Source organism: Schistocerca piceifrons, chromosome 3 (assembly GCF_021461385.2).
Source record: "Schistocerca piceifrons isolate TAMUIC-IGC-003096 chromosome 3, iqSchPice1.1, whole genome shotgun sequence".
In the NCBI taxonomy this organism is placed as follows: domain Eukaryota; kingdom Metazoa; phylum Arthropoda; class Insecta; order Orthoptera; family Acrididae; genus Schistocerca; species Schistocerca piceifrons.
This window is the reverse complement of record NC_060140.1, coordinates 326778242-326802155: the sequence shown is the minus strand read 5'-3', so window position 1 is coordinate 326802155 and position 23914 is coordinate 326778242. Positions and strand designations below refer to the sequence as shown.

Genomic DNA, 23914 nt, shown 5'->3' with positions numbered 1-23914 from the left:
CCACGTGGTTGGCGGCTGATTAACACGCCGGCGCGTGGCGCACACGCGTGACGAGCAGTCAATTTCGACCAGAAGGTGGCTCGTGTAGGATGGGTAAATCGGACTTCATGGTAGTGAACAGAATCGTAGAATCTTTCGATAACGACGGATCTTTAAAAATACAGAACGTACTTCAAGGTCAGCAGATTACCAGGTAACTGCCTTCGGATCAACAATGGCCGCATTAAGCAACGCATTTATAAGACGATTCGTCATTCCCATGAAGGCACACGCAGAACGACCTACCATTGACTACACGGAACTAGCTCCAGCGTTTGGGGCACCGTTTAGTTTTGTTTTGTCGGCTGGATCAAAGGGATTCTTCGTTTAGCAGCTCATTTATAAGCTGCATCAACCACCACAAAAAAATGGAGGCGGACGCCTCAAACCCCCAGGCAGAGATCGGGAGAGACTCGCGGTGCAGACAAAAACAATGGTCCGTCAGTTTCGCCTCAGGGGTTACCCTGCCGAGGGCGTAGCAGACATCGAGCAAAAAATATAAGACGCAGCTAAAACATCCGTGGCTGCCATGGAATTCACGCATGGCTGGGCGATACACGCGCTCGGCAATGACATGGACCTTGGGTGAAGTCGGCAAGCTGCAAGATTTCGTGAGAAACAATCTCATCCTTCATCTACACAAAGAGGAATCTGTTCAGTGAAGAATACGACGGCTAATAAGGTCTAGGTCGGCCTCACATATCATTGAACGGGGTCACCATTCTCGTGTTTTTCTCGCAGTAAGCGAAAACCATCATTATAAACACATTTTCGGCTGATAACTATCGGGAAAGAGAAAATTAATTTTGCACGAAGAATGGAAAAAAAGAGGGTTCCTGGAGGATCTCAGAATAGATTCACCACTGCGAGTTGGTTCTCTGGTATCCTGCGTGAAAATATGAGGTGAGAATTATCGCTAAACCCGGACAAGGTAAGCGAGAGCTGTGGACAAGAAATTTAGCTGATGAGTCATCATTTGGGCTTGGAGAGAAAGCTGAGCTACTGACGCATGTGCGCATTCGGCAGTTACTTCCTGCACTGTTTCGAGGCCGAAGATGAGTCACGCAGCGGTTGTGTACAAACAGATGCGAGAGCGATGCGTCGCACACCCACATAAATTCGCGCTACTTTGTGCTCAGAGAAGGAAACAATTTACGCTGCCCAACATGGAAGTACGACTGCCATTTGGGTCTTGCTACCACGTGAAGTGATAAAGGTCAATGTAACTACACCAGCTTAAATCTCCCACCATCAGTTAATTGTCTTCGCTTTTCGAGTATTTTCACTGCGACGATGAAGTTACCATGTAATTTTGTTTGCCATTCGTACTCCATCGTCATGTTTGTCGAGGGAAATTAAGAACGCTAGAAATAATTTATAAATATCCGAATCGCAGACGTCAAAACTGCAATAAGAATAGTCAATATGAACTAACGGAAAATGTCCAAAGGACAATTAAATGCTGGTGGATTACATACCTGTTGACTAGGCGGGACACTTAAACGACATAACCGAGAACTACCGCGTGCAAAAGCAACTGGTGGTGGAAAACTGTGTAAGTCTGCCACTGGGAGACACCTAGAGGCTTGGCTCAATTTAAAGGCGGTGACGATCTTAAATCTGCTCCTGAAGATTAAATACATTTCTTGTGTACACCTGTGGGAAGGAAGAAAGAAAGAAAGATTAATTTATTTTTAAAGGCCTGAGGACATCAGTGTCCGCAGAAGTAAAGCAATAGCGTAATTGAACAGGTATGTGACAGGGAATCGCCCTAGAACTCACCAGAAGTGTTTTAAATAAACTACTGAAGGCCTAAATCAAAAGGCTGGGTGGGGAGTTCAGTCCATTTCCTCGGTTCGGTGGCTTAGTGGGAAGTGTCAGTACATCTAACAAAATAAAGGTTCAGGAACCAATCCTTGGTTCAAATTGGACCGTTCCTGTCAAAGCATTGGATATGTTCAAATCATCGTTCTGTCCTGGGGCGGTTATTTTTTTTGTCTGAACCATTCAGCCAGCCATTTAGCGGAGCTTAGTTCCAATATTTACACCTGCGGATCAGAAGGAAGAAAATGGTTCTGAAATGTCCCGCGCTGGAGGGACTGACATCAAAAGATGACTCTTGCCACGTTATCGAGGTTCATTGCGCAAGATACTCTAGCACACATGGCAGCCAACGTCTCGGTGGTGCGACAACACAGCGATACTGATCAACGCCAAGGCGGCGTCTGCTCTAACACTTCCAGATACGGATCACGATCGGTACGAAGGATAACGCACCAGCGGCCGTCTCTTGCATAACACTGCTGTGCCTCGCGGATGGATCCTTGACTGTGACCTTTGTCGGGTTGCCTGCTGACACGCTCAAAGGAGAATACTGATAGCCAGCGGCTGCATGCAACACACAAAGGGCGGTGCTCGTGTTGTATTCGATGAACACCAGTAGGATCGTGGCAAGGAAAGACGAGAAAGCTAACGAGTGGGAAGAGGAGACGGATGAAGCGAGAGTCAACGCACGTATACATCACTTGCAAAACACCGTCAGTGAAAAGTTTCCCGCAAAAAAAAAAAAAAAAAAAAAACAGCCTTGACTCGTTGGAACAGTTGGATGGATAACCGCCTGGTTACGCTACGTGCTATTGGCTGCTTTCCGTTTGTCTTCGCGGAAAAGGGGGATGCACTGTCTCAGACGTGGCGAAGCAGAAGGCGTATGGCACTTGGTGCGACAAAATTTGGCGTACTTTCTGCGAGTCACCCCGGAACACATCACGCCTCGGCCTCTACTTTTTCTGGATGAACTGTATTTCTAGCGAACAAGAACCAGTGCAGTCACCTGTTTACGTGAGCACGCGATGAGCTGTTTATTTTGCCCTGGACCTAGCGATGTGCTGGACTTTTGGTACTACTTACAAGAACGTCATAGTAAGATTGTACAGAACCCGAAGTACAGGCAATATTTTTCTAAGCAGTTAGGGAGTGCCAAACGTGACCCTCGACGCAGCGTGATCATCATCAGGTAGGAGGACATACCCATTAATTGAGCTGACGAGAACACGACCGGCTATCGATGGAATAACAGACATATATGGATGATCAAGCGTAAGGAGAGCAGCGGCGCATCCGCTCGACATCGTGCTGCGTAGCAATTTTTCCGTTTCCCAATATACATTGCCTCGTCGAAGGATAGCCCCCAGGATTATTTGTTTCTTTACTCAGTGCTTTGGCTGGTCCCGGCGGAGGTTCGAGTCCTCCCTCGGGCATGGGTGTGTGTGTTTGTTCTTAGGATAATTTATGGTTAAATAGTATGTAAGCTTAGGGACTGATGACCTTAGCAGTTAAGTCCCATAAGATTTCACACCCATTTTTGAACTCAGTGCCTTAGTGTATAATGCGATTCAAACCCGCGTCCGGCCGTCCTGATTTAGGTTTTCCGTGATGTCCCTAAATCGCATCAGGCAAATGCCGGGATGGTTCCTGTGGAAGAACACGGCCGACTTCCTTCTCCATCCTTTCATAGTCCAATGGGACCGATGATCTCGCTATTTGGCCCCCCCCTCCAAATCAAACAAACACAATAAGGTGCAGACAGCATGTATTCTAGGTGTGGTAAAAACAAAAAAGGCCCCACTATTTATTTCCCCTCGCCAATCCTGATTCCTTGACGTCGAGAGGACACCATGCGCACCCTGCCAACTCTACCTCCCTCCCCCCGCCCTCCTTCCTATAAATAAAAAAAAAACACACGTTAACATCAAAATAAAGTCTGCATCTTCCTACGAAAAACAGGGGACAGGGAGGTGGTGTTAGGTTTTTATATATTACAGTAAATACAACAGAAGAATGAAGCACCTAACAGATCGAAAACACACAGAAAATGCACATTTGGAAATGGGAACCATTTCCCGAAGCACGACGTGCAAAATATAATTAAAAAGAAAATCGTGGCTGGTTACAGGAAAAATAAGTTTTGTTAACAAACCCATTGTTTCTACGGTAGCATGCTTTCACCAACAGTCTCTAGTGGATCAAATAAAAGAAAATTTGTTTATAGATCACGACTTTCGGTTTTAAATCAGCGTTGTGTCGTGCATGGGGTGTGGTCGCGGGCCACCAGTGAGCGGTGACGCGGAAGCGCTCCAGGATGTTGGTTCTGGAGCTGGAGCGGCGGCGTCGGCCTTGGAGGCGGCTTGCAAGGCCGTTCCCACAGCTGCCGGCCGCCGGGGCGTACCCTCGTACCTGAGGATGCCCAGCCCGCTGGGAACCGCCCCCTCCCCACCTCAGCCCCCTTTACGACCCTTCCACGTTCCGGGAGGAAAAGACCGAGAGGTACTGCGCTGTCCAAAAACCACCCAATTCTGCTATTCGTATCGCGGCTGCAGGCTACGTATTTATGGCAGTACTTCCTGCTGGAGCTTCGTACACATCTCTTATGCAATACGAATCGTTAATAGCAACCGGAAGACTTCCAGGTATACCCAGATACTGGCAGACAACTGTTTTTATCGTGTACTGTGAACTGTCAACAGTGTTAAGGGAGGTATAATTTGCGTGAGTTTCTAGAGACGAGGACAACAAGATATCCGCCTGAACATACTGCATTAAAATGTCATAGCCGACGAAACATACTCTTGATAAAGGGAATTATCTCGCGAAACGCGTCGCTCACAAAATAACTAAAGAAAATTCGTGCATGGCAGCAGAAAATATTATTTATAACAAACAGAACTATTGTCCAAAAGGAAGTTTTCAAATCCTTAAACAAAGAAGAGATACGTGTTAATGGAACATTTCCGAACCATCGCTAATATTAAAGAATCTTCTAACCGTTTTTCATTAGAACAGATCTTATGAATTCATAGGATTCACAGTAAATGAAGACTGAGCAAGCCGCTTTAGCTGCATTGTCGTCGTTTATTGAGAACACTACAGGTTTCGCACCGTTACAGGTTTATCCTCAGGTGACGCAATAATTAGCCCTCAAACAATGTGGAAGCCACGATGTTCCATAGTTCAAATAAAAATATATGATTCCAGAGACCTTTTCAAGTCTCAGAAATCTATGATGTGTATATGCAGAATGAAAATTTGTACTAGGTCAGGATATACCAGAGGAATACCAAGTGGTCTGAGGCGTAAATGGGAATTTAGATTGGGGAAGGAGGTGTGCGAGGATAGTCAGTGCAGTTGTGCAAAGCCATAGTGTCAGTGTGGCATAGTGGTTAGCGCATCTGTCTAGCGAGCAGGAGATGTGGGTTCGAATCCTGGCCTTTGTAAAAAAAAAAAATTTATTCGTCGCTTCGGTCTGCACATATATCCCATCGTTCAGCTGCAAATCGAAATTCTTGATCCATTACATGTTCTTGTCAACTGGCATTAAGCACCAGTAGGTGAACATCAAACTGAACACTTGGGGTGACAAGAAAAAAAAAAAAGACACGAAACAAACATCGTCGAAATAGGCCTGAAGGCCCAATGGTATCTACGGGCAGCTGTGTCATCCTCAGCCCTTAGACGTCACCAGATGCGGATACAGAGCGTCATGTGGTCAGCACACCGCTCTCCCAACCGTAGGGAGTTTCTTTGACCGGTGTCGCTATTTCTCAATCAAGCCTCACAAGGGCCAAGTACACCCCGCTTCCCAACAGCACTCGGCAGACCCGGACGATGACCCACCCAAGTGCTAGCCAAGCCCGACAGCACTTAACTTCGATGATCTGGCGGAACCGGTGATACCACTGTGGCAAGGCCGTTGCGTGGAGTATAAGACCATCAAGCAAATGTGAAGACGACCCCTGTTTGTTGTGCCAATGCTAAGACTGTTAATTGGTAGCACTACCAGTTACCAGTCCGAAGCATTGTTACAACAAACAATCGCCGACTTCACACTTGCAGCTGAACTACGGGACATCATTGCTTCCAGATTGTTTAAGGTATAATCATTGCAGCACCCGAGGATGCACCTTTGATGGTGCGAAACCGGTAGCGTTCCCAATAAAGGACTAGAAAAGAGGTAAAGTGGCTTGAAGAGTCTTCATTCACTGCAAATCCCATCAGTTCATAAGACCTGTTCTAGAGAAAACATTTGAAGATTCATAAATATTTACAATGTGCTTTTTTTAGCTGTGGCTGTCTCATGTACAAAATAAAGTGTCGACCTATGGACGACTGATAACATTGTAATGTTTTATTCTAGCACGCATAATCTTAAGTACAGAGTGCAAAAACTTAATGGAAACAGCTTGAAACTATACTGGAAAATCAGTTTCAGTATGATTAAAGAAATGTGCAGTGCAAAAGCAAACTTCCGCGTTGTATCGCTGAGGGGCCAATCGGGTCCGACCGACCGCCGTGTCATCCTACGCCAATGGCGTCATCGGATACGGTACGGAGGGACGTGGGAATAGCACACAGTTCTCCTGGGCGTTGTCAGCTCTCTTGACTATGGAGCCGCTACTTATCATTCAAAGAGCTCCCCAGTTGGCCGCACGAGACACAGCGCACCCCGGTAATGGACAATGACCACAGGGAAAATAAAATAGTACCTAATAAAGTCCTAGAACCCGTTCGTAAATTTTGTGTGTAGGCCCTCTCCTACAGCTATCTGGGTAAATAGGTTTACATATTTGAGAGGAACGAGGACATAAGCTCACCAGTACGATCCCAAATTAACATGTGTTGTGTTCAGATTAATCACCGGGATGACAACTACTTAGTGTATTCTTTATATCTTTGGCTTGTGAGGCGTTCATAACAGCGATCAAATAGGAGCATATAATTTACAGTTTCAGCACGTCACTGTCTCGTCGTCAACTGACCCGCACAAGGAAGTAAAATATACTTAAGGGTTATGAGTTTTGTTCTAGTCGGTGAGAGTATCGGCCTATCTAACCGTACGATTAGCGCAGAGAAATCGATGCAGACCATTATTACGGAGGCAGTACCCTGCTATGCCAGCGCTATCTTATCATTCCCAGAGCTCGATACACATAGAGTGCCCCTCGTTGACGCCTAAAAAAGAAAAAAAACTGCAAGTCAATCTACTAACATTCTCTTCCCTTTGTGCTTATAAAGAGGCATAGATGGGAATTCGCGCCGTTCGACGATGTTAAATCGGTTTTTCCGTCTATGATGGCCCTGCCCCATTACGAGTCCCGTATCAGAAATAAGACCTTACCTGATGTTCGTCATTTAAAAGTAAAATAAGTTCATTAATTACTATACTGTTACCCGTTACAGAATTACAATTTTGTTAGTACAATTCATAATCAGTACAGCTACCGAGTACTCTCCTCCGTACACTGATTGAATTTATTTTTGTAAGTGTGGTAATCCTAATGTTTAATTCAGTGAAAAAAAATGGAAGTTGCACTTCAAATTAACAGTTCCAAGAAATCAAGCAGGTAATTATTACAAGTAGTTCATAATGTAATTCGTTTCATGTCAATACAATATTTAACTGAAAGAAGGAATCACTTGATAGGATATCCGGAGGGATTAAGGTGTAGTTAGTTTGATAAAGGAAGAAAATTTGTGTATGGGGGGGGGGGGATGATTTGGAGACCGGGGATTGACAATGGTAAGCTGGTTCAAGTGGTGTAGGCTGCAGTAATTATGCATGGATGAAGAGATTCTTGCAGTATAGACTGTCGTGATAAACTGCTAGTCTTAAAATTGAAGACCACAACAACAAGCCGTCTCGTGAATATCTTAAGAGTAAACCAAATAAAATTTCGACTAATAAGAATTTTATATAATGTGCCAAGCAGTTCAAGCAGTGTGTGTGATACAGTCTTTCCAGCTACTACAAAGTCCACATAGAATTGAATTTTCTATGTAGTTGTGGTAAGGTGTGTGTGTTCAGTGCATACAAACTATGTAATATTGACTATTACAAAGTTACATCACATCATACCACGCATGAGGAAACATTACACCACACGCAGATGAAATATTCTTATTCATTAGAAAAAGACTTTCCCACTTTACTTCGTTTTAAATTCATGAAATAACAACAGACCAGTTTCTCCATTACTTTGATATATCCTTAGTACCAAGCTGAAGACAATGAATAAGTACATAGAAATTTACAGTGGTAGTTGACAAAAGGATGTTAAGGTAGCTGACGCAACGTTACATGTTTAATTCTCACTGTCAGTTGCGAAGCAAAGCCGTTATGACTATCATAAACTATTCATTTCTTACTTCGCCTACGCTGCTAGATAACATTCAAATGAATTTCAATTAAGAATAGCTAACAATTTTTGCAAGAAAGCAATTTATGCGCTACAAAGACCTTTCACTAACATTAGTTATCCATAAACCAGTAAATACATGTACAGCCATGAACAACGTGGGAGAATCTGAAGAACCCGAGTTCCCATAACTCCCGGCCCCTTCCGCCCCTCCTCCCCTCCCCCGCCCACTGCCCCAAGAAAAACCATCGTGCTTCAATTATCATATGAGTGAAGTAATTTTTAAGAATTTCTTGTTGCCTCAACCTCTCTCTGATGTGCTGTGGGGCTATAATTCTAAGTTAACCTCGTACTTAGTTACGGACTGTTTAAAAAAGCCTTTGGGAACAAAATAGCAGTGGTACACCGGGCGTAATTACCGTACCGTTAGTAGTAACCATTATTTCCTCGGCCATAAAATATGCTAACGTCTAATCAGACCGCTTTTCTTGGAAGCCAAGCGACCACTGCCCACCCTGAACAAAACGCACACACGTCACCATTATGCAAGAAAAAGTTTCACCTGAGGAGATCTTTAAGCCGACGGTTGGAACTACATGGTATCTGACGACTTGCGAATTGAAAAATTTCTTATATTGGCGACGCCATCAAATTGCTTCTGTCTTCTGTTCTAATAGATATTTAGGGCTTTTCAGTATTATATTCTCTTACTGTGAAGTGGAACAACACAATTCTCTTCACCGCATATCGCCAAAAGCAACACATTACACCGCACTGTAACATTCGCGCCATACACACATGCTTATACGGTACATATGCATAGAAGTTTAATTTTTCTCTGGGCCAGTGAAGGACATTGTTAGGCAAATCTCAAACAGACCGCTCTACTTCTTGGAGTGAAGAAAGAACAGTGTGAGAAAAAAAAAGTTATACATGCGTTAGATGGGCAGCTAATTATGTTTCTTGTGTTTAGCTTATTCGGCTACTACTTGCCGGAACGTATCTCTATAGAACGAAAATAAAGGATCTGAATATCAGATTTCTTCTTGTCCGTTAGATAAAAGGTCACTCACGATGAATGAAACCGAGACTACTCGAACATTTCCCGAAAAAGCTGTACACGAATCTTAATGAAACTGTTATTTTGGTGATCGAAGAAGAAAAGTGCTGGTTGTTCTGATGCCATGCAACACATACAAAACATCCTTATTCATCATACATCCTCTCGTTAAAAACCATGAGCCGCGCGGGGTAGCCAAGAGGTCTGAGGCGCCTTGTCACGGTCCGCGTGGCTCTCCCAGTATGAGGTTCGAGTCCTCCATCGGGCATGGGTGTGTGTGTGTTGTCCTTATTGTAAGTTAGTATAAGTTAGATTAAGTAGTGCGTAAGCTTAGGGACTGATGAGCTCAGTAATTTGGTCCCATAAGACCTTACGACAAATTTCCTAAAAACCATGACGTTTGGCGTGTAACGTCTTCCTGCCAGGAAATTTGAAGGCTTCAAGATATACTTTTGTTAGCATCCCGAATCTCAAGTGAAGAATATAAAATATGAATGCAGAAAACTGCAAATAGTCACTTTTTTAAATATTTATTTATTCTGAACCTGAAAATAAAAAAAAAATATTTCAAAAAAGACATGTCACAGTTTCCTGTATTTCGATTCAATACACAGTCACGGGTTCTAAAATATCCATAATGGATTAGGCTAATCTATTAAATGAAGAAGTCATAAAATCAACAAGCTGATGTGCGCTTCATTTGCGCAGATGTTCACGATCTCTGCGTGAATTGTACCAGAACCACATGAAACGTATTTATGAATGGTTTAATACCTTAGAACTTCACAGCTGTCCCCCGCTCGTGAGCTATACAATTATATTTCATGCGTTTTCGCAGTGTTGTAGGTAAAAAAACACAATATTGTTCTATGAATACATTTTGAAGATTACGTCCTGGCCAAAACCCGATTTCTTGTCTTTATCTCTTTACCAATACATATTTCGGTTAAAACCACCGTCAGAGAATTTCCTTTTTTTGTTGGTTTCTGGTGACAGACTTTGTTAAAATATCAGCTGTTACTGAAAAAAGTAACAACGTGAACTACCAAATTTGATTTTTGAATTGGTGGTCACACTATCAACTGATACAAGACGTGATGTTCAAGATAACGAAAATTGCTCGTCGAAATTTCATACAAATCGTGCTCCGTGTCGAATCTGGTCTCAGTAAAAAAAAGCGTGTAGTGAGAGCTGATGCAAGGCGTGGAAAGTGGCTCCAAGTCGCTTCGAAGCGGCCCAGGGAAGGCTGGTAAAAGGAGCCAGGGACGTTTTCAGGCTGCAATCTCATCGGTAGTTCGTGACTCGACTTAAAACCTACATTGAAAGACTTGGACGCTCTCGCTAATGGAACGTGTTCTGGGAGTGCAGCTTATTTACAACCGGCGTTACGAACATCTACAAAAGCTATTATAAGCACTGAAACCTGTGTTGTATTGGACCGTCATGTGAGCAGCAGCGTCAACGATATATGTAGGACAGGACCTCTATAAAAACCTGGAAGTCTTGTTGACGTAACTGAAATAACGGTAAACAATGTTTTCTTAAGGAATTGCAATTCATTCACGAAAGAAGTGGTTTGCAAAACACCTGTTCAATCGATTTTTTATGTTTGCTCATCAGTCTGGAGTCTTTACCAGACCGGATTAGTAGAAGAGGGGCAATCCAACGAGCGGCGAGTTCCGTCAAGAGGTTGTTTGGTCAACGCGAGAGCGTTGTGGAGATGCTCAACAAACCGCAATGGCAGACACTACAAGAGAGGCGTTGTGCATCATGCAGAGGTTTGCCATCGAAATTCAGATGGAGTCCGTTCCGGGAAGATTCGGACAACGTATTACAGCGTTAAAGTACCTTCCAGACTTCACTCACACTACAGGTGCGTAACACGTGCGTGCGTTACATCAGTCTGTTTTGGAAATCTGTTTACTGAGTTGCCTATTTGCAGGCGCGAACTTATTCGATACGACGATATGGAATGGATGATTTGTCTACATGTGCTGACGCGATTCCCTCCGGGTGATGCCCTCTGCAGCAATATCATGGCGCCTATTACGAATCGAAAGTTGTAGAGATGCCCTCTCCACTGCACGTATATTTTCGGAATGTCTTGTAGTCTTTGGGCAGTCGTCATCTGAAACCCAGGATGTACCAGGTGGCTATATTTAAAGTGGAGCTACTGAGAAAGGTCCAGTGTGGGCTGCAATTATCGTATGGCTGCGAAACTAGGTACATATTCTGATGTGTTAATGCGGAACTGATTTACACTGGAAGAAAACTAATTCCAGTTTTGCCCACCGGGTGCAAATATGGCTCTGTGAAAGCAAGTAAGACTTATAGAAATGTTTCCGTCTGTAGTGGATTAGGAACGGAACGTGGGCACAAAAGGTCAAACAAGTGTGAAAGGCACAATGTTCATTGTATTATCAAGTACTGCTTACAGAGTTTGTTCAATATCAGCAACGGAGACGTCGACGAGATGCTGTACAGCGCCAGATTTACACCAGGTAGCCGAAATTGGAACTAATTTATTTCCAGCGTAAATCGCTTCCGCATAATCGCATGAGCATATCACCATGTTTCGCTGCCATACGGTAATTACAGTCCACATTGGACTCCTTTAGTGGCTACACTTTAGTTATAACTTATGAATAACCTTGTACTTCCTCCCACACAAGGGTCGCGAAATGACCACAACGAGAATATACGAGAAATGAAGAGCTAATGAGGAGGTTTGCCGACAGTTATTCTTCCCCCGCGCGACTCGCGAAAGGAACAAAGAAACAGGGGAAAGGTAGTGGTCCAAGTAGTACCCTCTGCCACAAGCCGTAAGATGGCCTACGGTGTGCCGTTGTATTGGGTCTACAACTTTGCTTCCGCTGTTTTGCTATACATGGCGGTAGTGGTTGTGCAGGTTGTGGGTCGTAAGTGTCATGCAATCAGCTTACGCATTTGTAATCATAACGCCATGAAAATATCAATCGATTTGTGATTGCATCATAACGTTATTCTCGATTGAATGTGTCAGCTTACGAACCCGGTTCTCGCCAATTGTGGGAAGTTTTAATTTTATGCTTTAACGTGAAGAAATCTGCGACTGAGGCTCGTAAAATGCTGGATAAGAACTATGGTGATGCATCTGTTAGTGGAAGTCCATGCAGAGAACGGTTTTAACGCTAGAGGAATGGTGATTTTGTAGTCGAAGCTACTGAAACCGACGGAAACAATCACAGGAGATACGTTTCACAACTGGTACGTTTCAGCCGAGCACTGATAGACAGACGGCCACAATCTAACGATAGACCCGAAAAGGTGATTTTGCAGCATGACAGTTCTCAACCACATTTCGCAATACTCGTCAAAATATACTTGGAAACGTTGAAATGGGAAGTCCTACACCACCTGCCGCATTCTCCAGACATTGCTCGCTCTGACTATCACCTTTTTTCGACCAACCGAACACGGCCTGGCTGACAATCACTTGCGATCATGTGAACAAGTGCAATCTTTGAAAGACGCCCAGTTCTTCCGCCACGGGATTCGTATGCTTTCCGAAAGATGGGAGAAAGGGCACTTTACGTGCCACTGTCATTACCTCCTTTTCCTGTTCCAGAACCATACGCGACTGGAACAGGAAAGGGAGGTAATGACAGTGGCACGTAAAGTGCCCTCCGCCACACACCGTTGGGTGGCTTGCGGAGTATAAATGTAGATGTAGATGAAATTAGTGGCCAGCGATAGCCAATATTTTGAATTATACATTTTTTGTGAATTTTCGACAACAAAGCCTCGAAGTTAGAGAAAAAAGGGCGGAAGCAAAGTTGTAGACGTAGTAGATGTAGTTGAGTATTGGTGCGAAATGGTTGTGTTGGAGGACAAAATGTGTAGAACAGATGCAGGGAAGTACTACAATGAGCTGAAACGAGTACTCAGGAGAGTCAGAATATAGAAAATCTATTACAGTTATGCCCGAACCCTGCGGGTTTCATTTCGAGGATCCAAGCAGCGAGCCTCTTGTGTAAGGAAGAAGACGTTTCGCTCACGCGAGGTCAACCTCAGGTTACGGTCTCGGGGGACTGCCCTGGATTTTTATCGGCTGGGCCGTTATGGCCCCGTGCAGCGAAGCGCCTTATGCAATGTTGCGGTGCACGCAACCGCAGGGCGTGGTCCCCCAGCGTGCGCGGTGCGGGTGACGCCCCGGAGCAGTTTCTTGCCAGTAAAGCGGCTAACGCTCATCTGGTAAGTGCGGCAACATAAAACCTAATGACGAACAGAGCTATTAAACGTCTTACTACAGGTCATACCCCAGCGCAAAAGGCACTTCAATTATACGGCGGAACGAAATGAACTCGTCACTTACTCAGCGGGACTCGTACGTGCCTGATACCCGTTTGGAAGCCGCGAAGACTAGACAGGTTTTAAGGCCATCAGCACCTACAGAAAAATTTGACCTCCGCATATGCGTTAATGGCTATGCCGTACCTCGCCGCGAGGAGTTCAACGACAAGATAATAGACGTACATATACTTTAGGACTTGTTATTCAAATGAACGCGAGATTCGTAGCGTTCGGAGACTCTTACGCGTAATATTTCAACTGTCGTGCCTTCGTGCACAAACGTCTCGGCGGACGGAGCTATATGTTAATGTTAGATATTCAACAAAGAAGGTTTTTGCGGCTCATTATAAGCACGTGCAGACATCAGATCCTGCCGAAATACCAGAGAAAATGCGCCTGCCGACCCGTAGGAGAGACACCCGGTAGACAAACTTACAGACTGATTTTTCACGTAAGTACAAAAGCCGTTCCGAAAAAGGAAGTACACGTTAAAAATGAAACTAAAAAAATGTTTTTTAAAGGGGGAAGTATGAAATTTAGCGTATCGTCGATAATAATGCCCTTGGGTACGGACAGAAGCTTGGATTAAAGAAGGAAAGAAAAGGAAGTCAGACTGGGCTTTAACGTCCCGTCGATGACGACATTATTAGAGATGGCACGTAGCCCAAGCTCAGACTGAGGTATCTTGGGGAAGGAAGGAAATCAACCGTGTTATTTCCAACGAAACCATTTCGGCATTTACCTTAAGGGAGTTAGAAAATCTACAACACTTAAATCTAGGTGCCTCGGCATCTGAATTGTCGCCCTCGCGAATGCGAGTCCTGTCTTACCATTGCACAGCCTCTCTATGCATCTGAATCAGGGTAGGACAGCAAATACCAATTCAGATTGAGCTAACTGAGCTAGTCTGCTATTTCCGCAAATCCCCTCTGGCCCAGCTGTTTTAGGGAAAGCACACAGATACAAAATCAGGGTGGATGGAAGGGAATTTTAACCTCCCTCTTCTCGAATGCGAATCCAATGCAGTGACCTCTGTGTGAGAAAGAGGAAACAAAATTAGTAGCTGCCGGGAATTCAACTCTCATACCTGTGGGAGACGTAGTCCTGGCACTTACTCGCAAGCCCAACAAGATATCTAAACAGGGAAAATCCACGGAAATAGTGGATTATCTCTCTCCTACACCGCTGTTAGCAGAACGCAACACTTGACAATGGCCACTGAGATTCGTGCAGTGCTCTAGCAAAACACAAAAAGCCGGTCGCCACTAACGCTCCGCCCTCCAGCCATTTGGATCAGTACAACAAAATGACTGACAGTTACTTGTTTACAGGGCAGATACCGTAACAACAAGCATCCAGCGAATGAGCTGGGTCACGCGCTCTCTTCCTTTCACCATTATCGTTCCTAAGTTGCAGGTTGTCACAGTCAGTTGCAGACGACGCTTCGTTTTCGTTGTTGGCACTGTTTTCTTTTTACGCGACACACTGTAGTAAACTTGCGTGTTCATCTAGAATGGAAATGCCGATCTGTTGACGCCGCAGCCGTACTATCTGCGCAGATAAACATGACACGACAACATAACTCCTCCCATGCTCAATTGTCAGTTACTTTGTTACGTAGATGGAGGTATGGTATTCTAGGGAACGCTTGTACACGTCGTGGAAAAAGTCTTTCAGTACCCCCTACAGCGATTAACGCAGGAAGTTGGAACATATTTGACAGTTCCTGGAACAACGCAGCAGCATGAAAGTCGAAACATCGGATAAGATTTTACAAGACTGACGCGACATCAATACCCAAGAACTATTAACATCATATAGCAATGCGAAGAGCGATCTACGATCGTCGGGGTTGTGATCAGCAAGTCGATAATCCATACAGCCGTTATTTGCAGTACATGAAACCTGATGATTTTTTGTTTTTTTGTTTTTTTATAGAAGCTGCTTCTTATTTGACCTCGCCAGACTGAGTAGCCCCTATTCCAGACCTCCCTAGAAAAATCCGAGGAGGTACCGGAAATCGAACCTGGGACTTTGCGCACCGGAGGCAGCGACGCTAACCATTCGGCTACAGGGGCGGGGTGCAGAAAATGTTTGATGAATTTATGTGCTAAAGCTCCCGGGTCTCGCTGAGTTGATATTGATATGTTGCTTGGGAGCAGACGAACCTCCACGGGCTGTGGCGACGCCCTGTGGAGCGGCAGCGGTAGCGAGGAGCTACTGGCTCCTCAGTGAAAACGACCCAGGTTTCTTCTCGGCAGCTCGCGATTGTTACGGCTTGTCACGCCCGCCGCTCAGGGCCCCCGGCGAAAGTCGGCGCTGCGGGCGTAGCTGGTGTCTTCAGGAACTGCGGGAGGTCGCTACTCACCCAACAACACGACGAAGCCATAACACGCGAGAAAAGTAAAACATTTTTAATACTTAATGGGGGGGTCACTTTGTAGCTGTTTCACAGAGCGAGGTTGTGCAGTGGTTAGCACACCTGGACTCTCATTAGGGGAGTCGTCATTTCAAGACAAAGTAAGTATGCACGGCTTGTGTTCGCACCGTAGCTTTTTCGTGAAAACTTCGGATAAAATCGTAACAAGACTTTCCCGTTAATATTTAATTATCTCTTTAATAGAACGATTACACAGAATAGTATAATGGTTACAGAACAGGTAACTCACAAGTTTGGACCGTCGCTGACCGCGGTATGCCCGATGGCCCAGCTACGTAATTTTCTTTGCGCCGTTTTTCGATTTCCTTTGCGACGTGGCCGTAGCTCTCGCATTGGTTCGGCTCTGTACTTTTAAGGCGTTTTAACTTCGCGAACTTTCCTCTGACTTGCGTTTCCTAAAGTTCCGAGCGTTTATGTATGCTTATAGGTGGGGAAAACTGCCTACTAAGTAACAGTTGAAATTCCAACTGTCTTTTATTTTGCACAGTGCTACTAGTTTCGGTGACAGACCATTCATTTTCAAGCTTAGGAGGCATAAAGGGCAGAAATATTATACCATCATATAAACGGCTACAAGATGCTGTTGCAGGCCAGCCATAGTCAATAAAATTGACATCAATATAATAATTGTGCAGAGCAATTGTCACCAGGAGGCTTATTCACCTCGAAAGTATGACATATCACGGTATAACATTCCTACCATTTACGCCTGCTAAGCTTGTAAATGACCTGTGACCGGCACTAGTAGAGCTGTGTAAAATCAAAGATAGCTGAAGGTTTTGACAATGAATTTCAACAATTTCGTTGCGAGCCACATGTGACATGTTTCATTACTTTGTAATTTTCAGTTTAATAGCGATTTTATCTTCTATTCCAGCGAATAGTTATGTTGTCTCACTTTGGGTCCTAGTAGTACTCTACAGTGACACTCGAATCTGTGTCCTATCTGGAGTTGTTATCAGGTCATACCAGCTTTTAACTTTACTCAAAGCTAATTCGTAATACAGTCATATGCATGTACCTACACTTTTGCGATAAAATCACAGGCGAAACAAACGGGTAAAGATATATCTGTTGCGGGTTCAACCACTTTGTATGCGCCGGCCGGTGTGGCCGAGCGATTCTAGGCGCTTCAGTCTGGAACTGCGCGACCGCTACGGCCGCAGGCTCGAATCCTGCCTCGGGCATGGATGTGTGTGATGTCCTTAGGTTGGTTAGGTTTAAGTAGTTCTAAGTTCTAGGGGACTGATGACCTAAGAAGTTAAGTCCCATAGTAGAATGAAGGCTTTCAAGACCGGGTGACATGGCTGTTGATATACTTTCCGGGATGTGAGGTCGTGGTCCAAGAACTTTTCTGCTCCTTACGTTTCGTCCAGGACTGCGCTGGACTTCCTCAGAGCCGCTGCTCCGCTGAGTCTTGCGGAAAAGTTCTTGGACCACGACCTCACATCCCGGAAAGTATATCAACAGCTAAGTCCCATAGTGCTCAGAGCCATTTTTTCGTTCAATGCGACAGCCTTACTCCACCTTACTGGGAGGGCCTGCCTGCTCGCATGGTACCTCTACTTGTCGAAGTTCAACGTCTTGCTGCATCATTAAGCTCCCAACCATCCACGTACTGCATCTGGACGAATTCTGCGCAAATGGTCCTTCTTTGCTGTTTATAGTCTTATTTAGGCGGTAAGGAACACAATGGACACACACCTTTGAGTAGCCCCAACTGGTGGACGAATGTGTCAGCACTATCAACAGAGACGTCCAGTTAGCAGCGAGGTGTTTGATTGTGATTCGTCGATCACCTCGAATGAGAGTGTCCACAAGTTCCATCGGAGCTGGAGTTCACAGCTGTGTGCGGCTGACCGGCACGCAGTACATCGGACAGCTATGCGTGACCTTGTTGCGATGATGACAAACGCCTCGTCCAACAGCCAACCGTGCTTTTTTTTTCACTGCCAGGTTCTCGCAGAAAATTGGCAAGCGTCTATGAATATCTGCGATGCTCTACTTTTCCGCCAAAAGAAACTCATGACAGCTCTGTACTTGAACGCACCACAGTTACGGACGCCATTTTGAAGTGTACATATAGCGCCACCGCCTGACGGAACGTCATGAAACTGCAGGGGCTGAAGCGGGAAAATTCCACGACGATCCAAACAAATTCCTCATTTTTTCAACCAAACTGGCCGGAAAAAAGTGTTGTGTTACTTACTGAACGCCCCTGGTATTTGATGATATCGATTATTATCTGAGCGCGTAATTATTATTTTACTCGTGTACAATATGGAGAGATATGGCATAAATGAACTCGCAGCTTAACCCTTTAGGCACAGTCGGAGTTGTATATTTTGTGTTTTGTCCTAAATAACTATCTGAAAGCTTCCATTCTATTGCCAACCTTTCGACTTGGCGCCACTTTGGTTGTGTATGAATGTGACTGTTATTTTATTCTAGCAGGTTCTCAGGTGGCCTCTCCGTTACAGTTGCCGGGAGTCGAGCCCTGGAGCTCAGCATGAGTAGGCGACTACACGGAAGACGTCGGAGGCTGTATGCTAGGTCTCGGACGGGAGCTACTTCGGCGTTTTTTTAGGGAGGACGCTGACTAGAAGCGCAAAGAGACAGCAGCGCTCGTGGTATGTTTTTCTTCCTCTTTTTTGTTTTCTGCCAGAGAAGACGTGAGCAGCGGTCACGTGAAAGGAGTACTCGAGCGCACAGAAGCACGGACGGGCCGGAGTGTGGGGGATGCAAATGCGCCAGAAAGCAGGTCGATGGCAGTCGGTCAGCGGTCGGGTCGGCCTCGTGCGCGGGCGTCGAAATACGTCTGCAGCCGCGTTCCAGGGCCAGCTCGCCTACTTGTGGTGATCAGAACGTAAATAAATGGAACGTATTTGTGCAGAAATGGGCGAAGAGATCCATTACTGTTGTGAACGGAAACTTTGGTCTGATAGGAAAGACTACAAAGATCCAACAAAGAACTGCTCGTTTCGTCATTGGATTGCTTACTAATCACGAGAGCATTACAGAGACCGATTTCTTCTGGGTGTTCAGGGCAACCTTGATAAATTTGAAAAATGACATCGTTCCACGAGACTAGTTTTAAAATTGCACTTCATCAAGAACTACTAGTTTCGATTTGGCTCATTTTCAAGTGCACCTATAACAGATGTGGGTGCATCATCTTTTTCAGTCAAAAATCGCGTGCCATGCACGATTATGCATAGCATGGTCGGAAAAGTGCATGATTTCGCTATCATAAACTGCTTTGTTTAGGTGATGCATCACCAGATGATGCAAAGGAGACTCTCAACAAACAGCAGTGGAAATCGTACAAGAGAGGCGTTGTGGATCATGGAGCGGCTTGCTGTTGCAATTCCGAGCGCGTACGTTTCAAGAAGAGTCAGTCAACATATTACTTCCTCCCACATACGTTTCACGAAATGATCGCGACGAGAAAAAATCTGGTAAATTAGTTACAACTGAGACATAAAATCATCACGCGGGAAGACTGTGACGATATCGCAAATCAACAAGAATACTGCACAATTGCTGTGTTGGTCACTAAATAAAAAGCCCCCAGCCGATAAACTATTGGCTTTATTTGACGCGTTTCTGGTAGAAACCTTCTTCAGAGTGTTCAAAAATGGCTCAAATGGCTTTAAGCACTATGTGACCTAAATATATGAGGTCATCAGTCCTCTAGACTTAGAACTACTTAAACCTAACTAACCTAAGGACATCACACACATCCATGCCCGAAGCAGGATTCGAACCTGCGACCGTAGCAGCTCCGGACTGAAGCGCCTAGACCCGCTCGACCACAACGGCCGGCTCTTCAGATTGCCATGAACGTCTTGGTGATCAGATATATAAAGACGCCATGTAAGAAACGAAGTTGTCATAGCTGCTATGACTCTAAACGCATCAAATAAAGCCATTGGTGTATCAGCTGGTGTGTTCTTTTCAGCGACCATCACAGCAATTGTGCTGTACTCCTATTGACTGAGAAACTGGAACTCGCTGCACTTTCATTACGAGGAACATGAAACGGTCTTGTTGTGGTGTCTCTGCTGGCAACAACTTGTTCTGTTGGACTTGCCGTATCTTCCTCTACGCTGGGGCATCTCTGGAGCGTCGACATGTCTTCTTATGTTGACAATTGGATAGAGGCATGTGTATCTGAATCTTGAGAGTCGGCATGGATGGTCTGTAAGACTCGAAAAAGGAAAAGAAAGAAGATTTGGTTCAAAATGGCTCTGGGGACTATGGGACTTAACTTCTGAGGTCATCAGTCCCCTAGAACTTAGAACTTCTTAAACCTAACTAACCTAAGGACATCACGTACATCCATGTCCGAGGCACGATTCGAACCTGCGACCGTAGCGGTCGCACGGTTCCAGACTGTAAGAAGATTAGGGTTTAACGTCCCATTGACGACGGCGTCATTAGTGACGCAGCACAAGTTCCGATGGAGGAAGGATGGAGAAGAAAATCGCCAGTGTTCTGAAGAAAGGAGCCATCCTGGGATTCGTCTTAAGCGATTTAGCGACATATCAAGAATCCCCAATTGGATGATCACACAACGCACGCTTTCGCAGTTGGTATTTGCTGCTGTTGGTGACTTTTGTGATCTAAGAGATGTTTTTGTGCTTAATCTTTCGTCTTCTAGCGCTGATGATGTATTCAGATTTAGGAACCGAAACGTTGTACCAGAGTCCACGGCCCAATACCCATATGACACAAGTCACCAAGGATCTTGATGGCGGTGTTTTGAACCGCAACACTCTCGAATACGAGTCCACAGTCTCATCATTGAGCAACTTCGCTCGGTGTCAGACTCGAAAGCAGCAGTATGCAGCAATGTATAACTGCCTTATAAATGTCGGTTTGTGGGGTGTCACTAAGGGAACAGCCAAAAGTAACAAGGGCTTCTGAGCGTCGCAGCCGCACAGCTGTTTCGCACCCCGAGTATTGATCTTCCATGGTGGGGCGGAAGGTTTCGATCTTATAACCACGCTCTGGAAGGTATGGGCGGTTGAATTTGGCCGTCCTGGAAGTAACGCAGCTTCAGGACAATTGGTCGAGTAGGGATTCCGTCATGCTGATCTTCGCTAACTGGTTCACTACGTCGTCGCTAAAGCCTCGGTAAGGTGTGACTGCTCGCCCCTCGGGCAGTGTACGTGCAGGCGGTGCCGCCGCCAGTGGCCGGCTGCGGAGCAGCAGGTCGTTGACGAAGCGCCCGCGTTGTATATATTTACATTCCTGAGCGCCCGTGGCCTCGGCACAGGAGAGGCACAGCGCTGGTAACAGGAGCGCAGCGAAAGACGGCCGGTCAGCGCCAGCCGACACCCGCCGGTTGCAACCGCACGCAGGCTCAACGCAGCCTCGAACGCCGCCACGAGCTAACCCTGGCGGCTGTTTCCAGCCATCCATCCGTCACGTGTGGAACAATGTGACCAAAACTATCTACTTCACTCAGGGTGTTTCAAAGAGACTGCGATTTCGCAAGATCACATCTTCTACATTTACGTATGTTTTCGAAATAGGCAGTATGAGAACGGTGGCTGTAGTACAGTTGTAAGTTTTATAATTTAAAACAGCGACCAGCTACAAGTATAGTTTGAAAAAGCCTACTGTAATTACAACATTACCGGCTTCGCACTTATTACAAATCAATCTTCAGATGGCTCTTTCAGATTTCCTTGGTTTCCTGAAGTGGTTAACGTTTTTGTGCATTTATGTGTACGTGCAAAGAATTGACTGTGAGTGTATGATATAATATAAATTTTAAAGTTTCCACATATTTAACTGTGTGGGTGCTGTTAAATTCTCGGGAATCTGCCTGACCAAACACTTTCTGCGTTTTGTTGGATTTTTTTTTTTTTTTTTTTTTTTTTTTTTTTTTTTAGTAGCTGTACTACAGGAAAATCTGTAAGAGCTATCTGAAGATGGGTTTGTAATACATTCGTAAAAGGCAACGATTTGATTTTTCGATCTACATTTGTTGCTGGTTGCTGTTTTAAATTAGAAAGACTGTGCCGGCCTGAGTGGCCGAGCGGTTCTAGGCGCTACAGTCTGGAGCCGCGCGACCGCTGCGGCCGCAGGTTCGAATCCTGCCTCGGGCATGGATGTGTGTGATGTCCTTAGGTTAGTTAGGTTTAAGTAGTTCTAAGTTCTAGGGGCTGATGACCTGAGAAGTTAGGTCCCATAGTGCTCAGAGCCATTTGAACCATTATAAAGACTGTAAAATTACAGTCTGAGGGGCGATCAAAAAGTTTCCGTTCGAATGCAGTACAGTGCAGGAACGGTATGCCAGTCAGGCAAAATCGCAGTGGGCATTGACACAATCATCACACCGACTCACTAGGTCGAAGATATCCGTGTGGCAAAACACCGTGTCCTGCTGCGTGAAGAAGTCCGTAACAGCCTGCTGCAGATATTCGTCCGACTCGAATCGTCGTCACCTCAAGGCCTTTCTTAAGGGACGGAAGGCGTGATGATCGCATACAGAGGGATCAGGATGATAGGGCGGCTGCCCGAATGTCTCCCACTTGCTGTTATCCGTAATGGATGAGGCTGGCCGTCCAGATCGATGGACGTCTTGTGTCGAACCGCGACCAACACGGAAATTGTCCGAAAGAGCAGACGCCATATCCATAAAAGTATAAAACAAGATTTATCCGGAGCAGAAGTTCTGCTTAGGAATGTAGTTGGGTGGGATATGTCCTCAATCTGGATAACAGCCACTGGACGAAGATGTTGATTAAGTGGTATCTGAGAGAAAGATTTTACCGGAGCCGAAATTCTGCCTGTGAATGTAGCTGGGTACGATACGAGCCAAATGTGGGTAACAACCATTGGACGAAGATGTCGGTTTGTGGTACCTGATAGACGTACTGCCAAAAAGAGATCAAGTCGGACAAGCTACGGGATCACTTTGCACCAGGCATTCGCAAGGTACATGGGGACGCCTTTACTGCAAGAGGGTCGTATTGGAGCTGAGTCGAGCACTGCGTCCGAGCAGGCACGGGCAGCGGCTGTTACCTCACTGCTGGTGTAACCGCGCCGCGCTGACCGCGCCTGCGCTCCTGCCGGAAGCCGGCGGGCGCTGGAAGTGTGTCGCCCCAAGTCGGCCGCGGCCTGACCAGCCAGCAGCCTGCAGCCGGCGGCTCCCAGCCCGGCAGAGGCACCCGGCCAACGGGACCGGCCTGGCCGGCGCTGTGCCCGCACCGCCACTCCTGCTCCTGCCGGCGCTCCGGGCTCACTCTACCCTAGCAGCTGCCTAGAAAGCCGATGGCACGCTTCGATACCGGAGGACTCTTCAGCAGATTTCCACGGGGAACAAAGCTGGAACTGAGTCCTCGGTACCTATCCAAAAGATCTACGCGCGAGAAGACGCTTATTAGTATTGGTTAAAAACAGTCTTGCTTGCAATTTTAGTTTTTTTATTTTTCAACGACGCGTTTCGCCTTATTTAGGCATCTTCAGGTTATCTTTTCTAGATGGACGCGAGAGGCACCAAGATCTGCATAACGCGTTCCCGTTCACAGGAGCGAGTAACAGTAAGATGGGGGCTCAGGTAGTAAGCATAATGCAGATCTTGGTGCCTCTCGCGTCTATCTAGAAAAGATAACCTGAAGATGCCTAAATAAGGCGAAACGCGTCGTTGAAAAATAAAGAAAAACTAAACTTGCAACCAAGACTGTTTTTAACCAATACTGTTAAGCACTGGTTTGCTGTTATGCCACATATGGACTGGAAGAATTTCTAAGACGCTTATTGGAACCTGGACAACACAAGAGATGGCAGGGTGGAGAATGGCGAATGTACGAGGGACATAACGAAAATTAGTTTAGTCAT

General features: G+C 45.5%; 1 protein-coding gene and 1 non-coding gene across 2 annotated transcripts in view; one reads left to right on the top strand and one right to left on the bottom strand.

Moving 5' to 3' along the window:
- Positions 1 to 23914, bottom strand: part of LOC124787771 (death-associated protein kinase related-like) — a 230100-nt gene that overhangs the window by 53992 nt on the left and 152194 nt on the right. The gene's annotated exons all lie outside the window — the stretch shown is intronic.
- Positions 22096 to 22179, top strand: Trnas-gga. Its single transcript is given in 2 exon segments — positions 22096 to 22135; positions 22145 to 22179. It is a non-coding gene; the product is annotated as a tRNA-Ser (tRNA).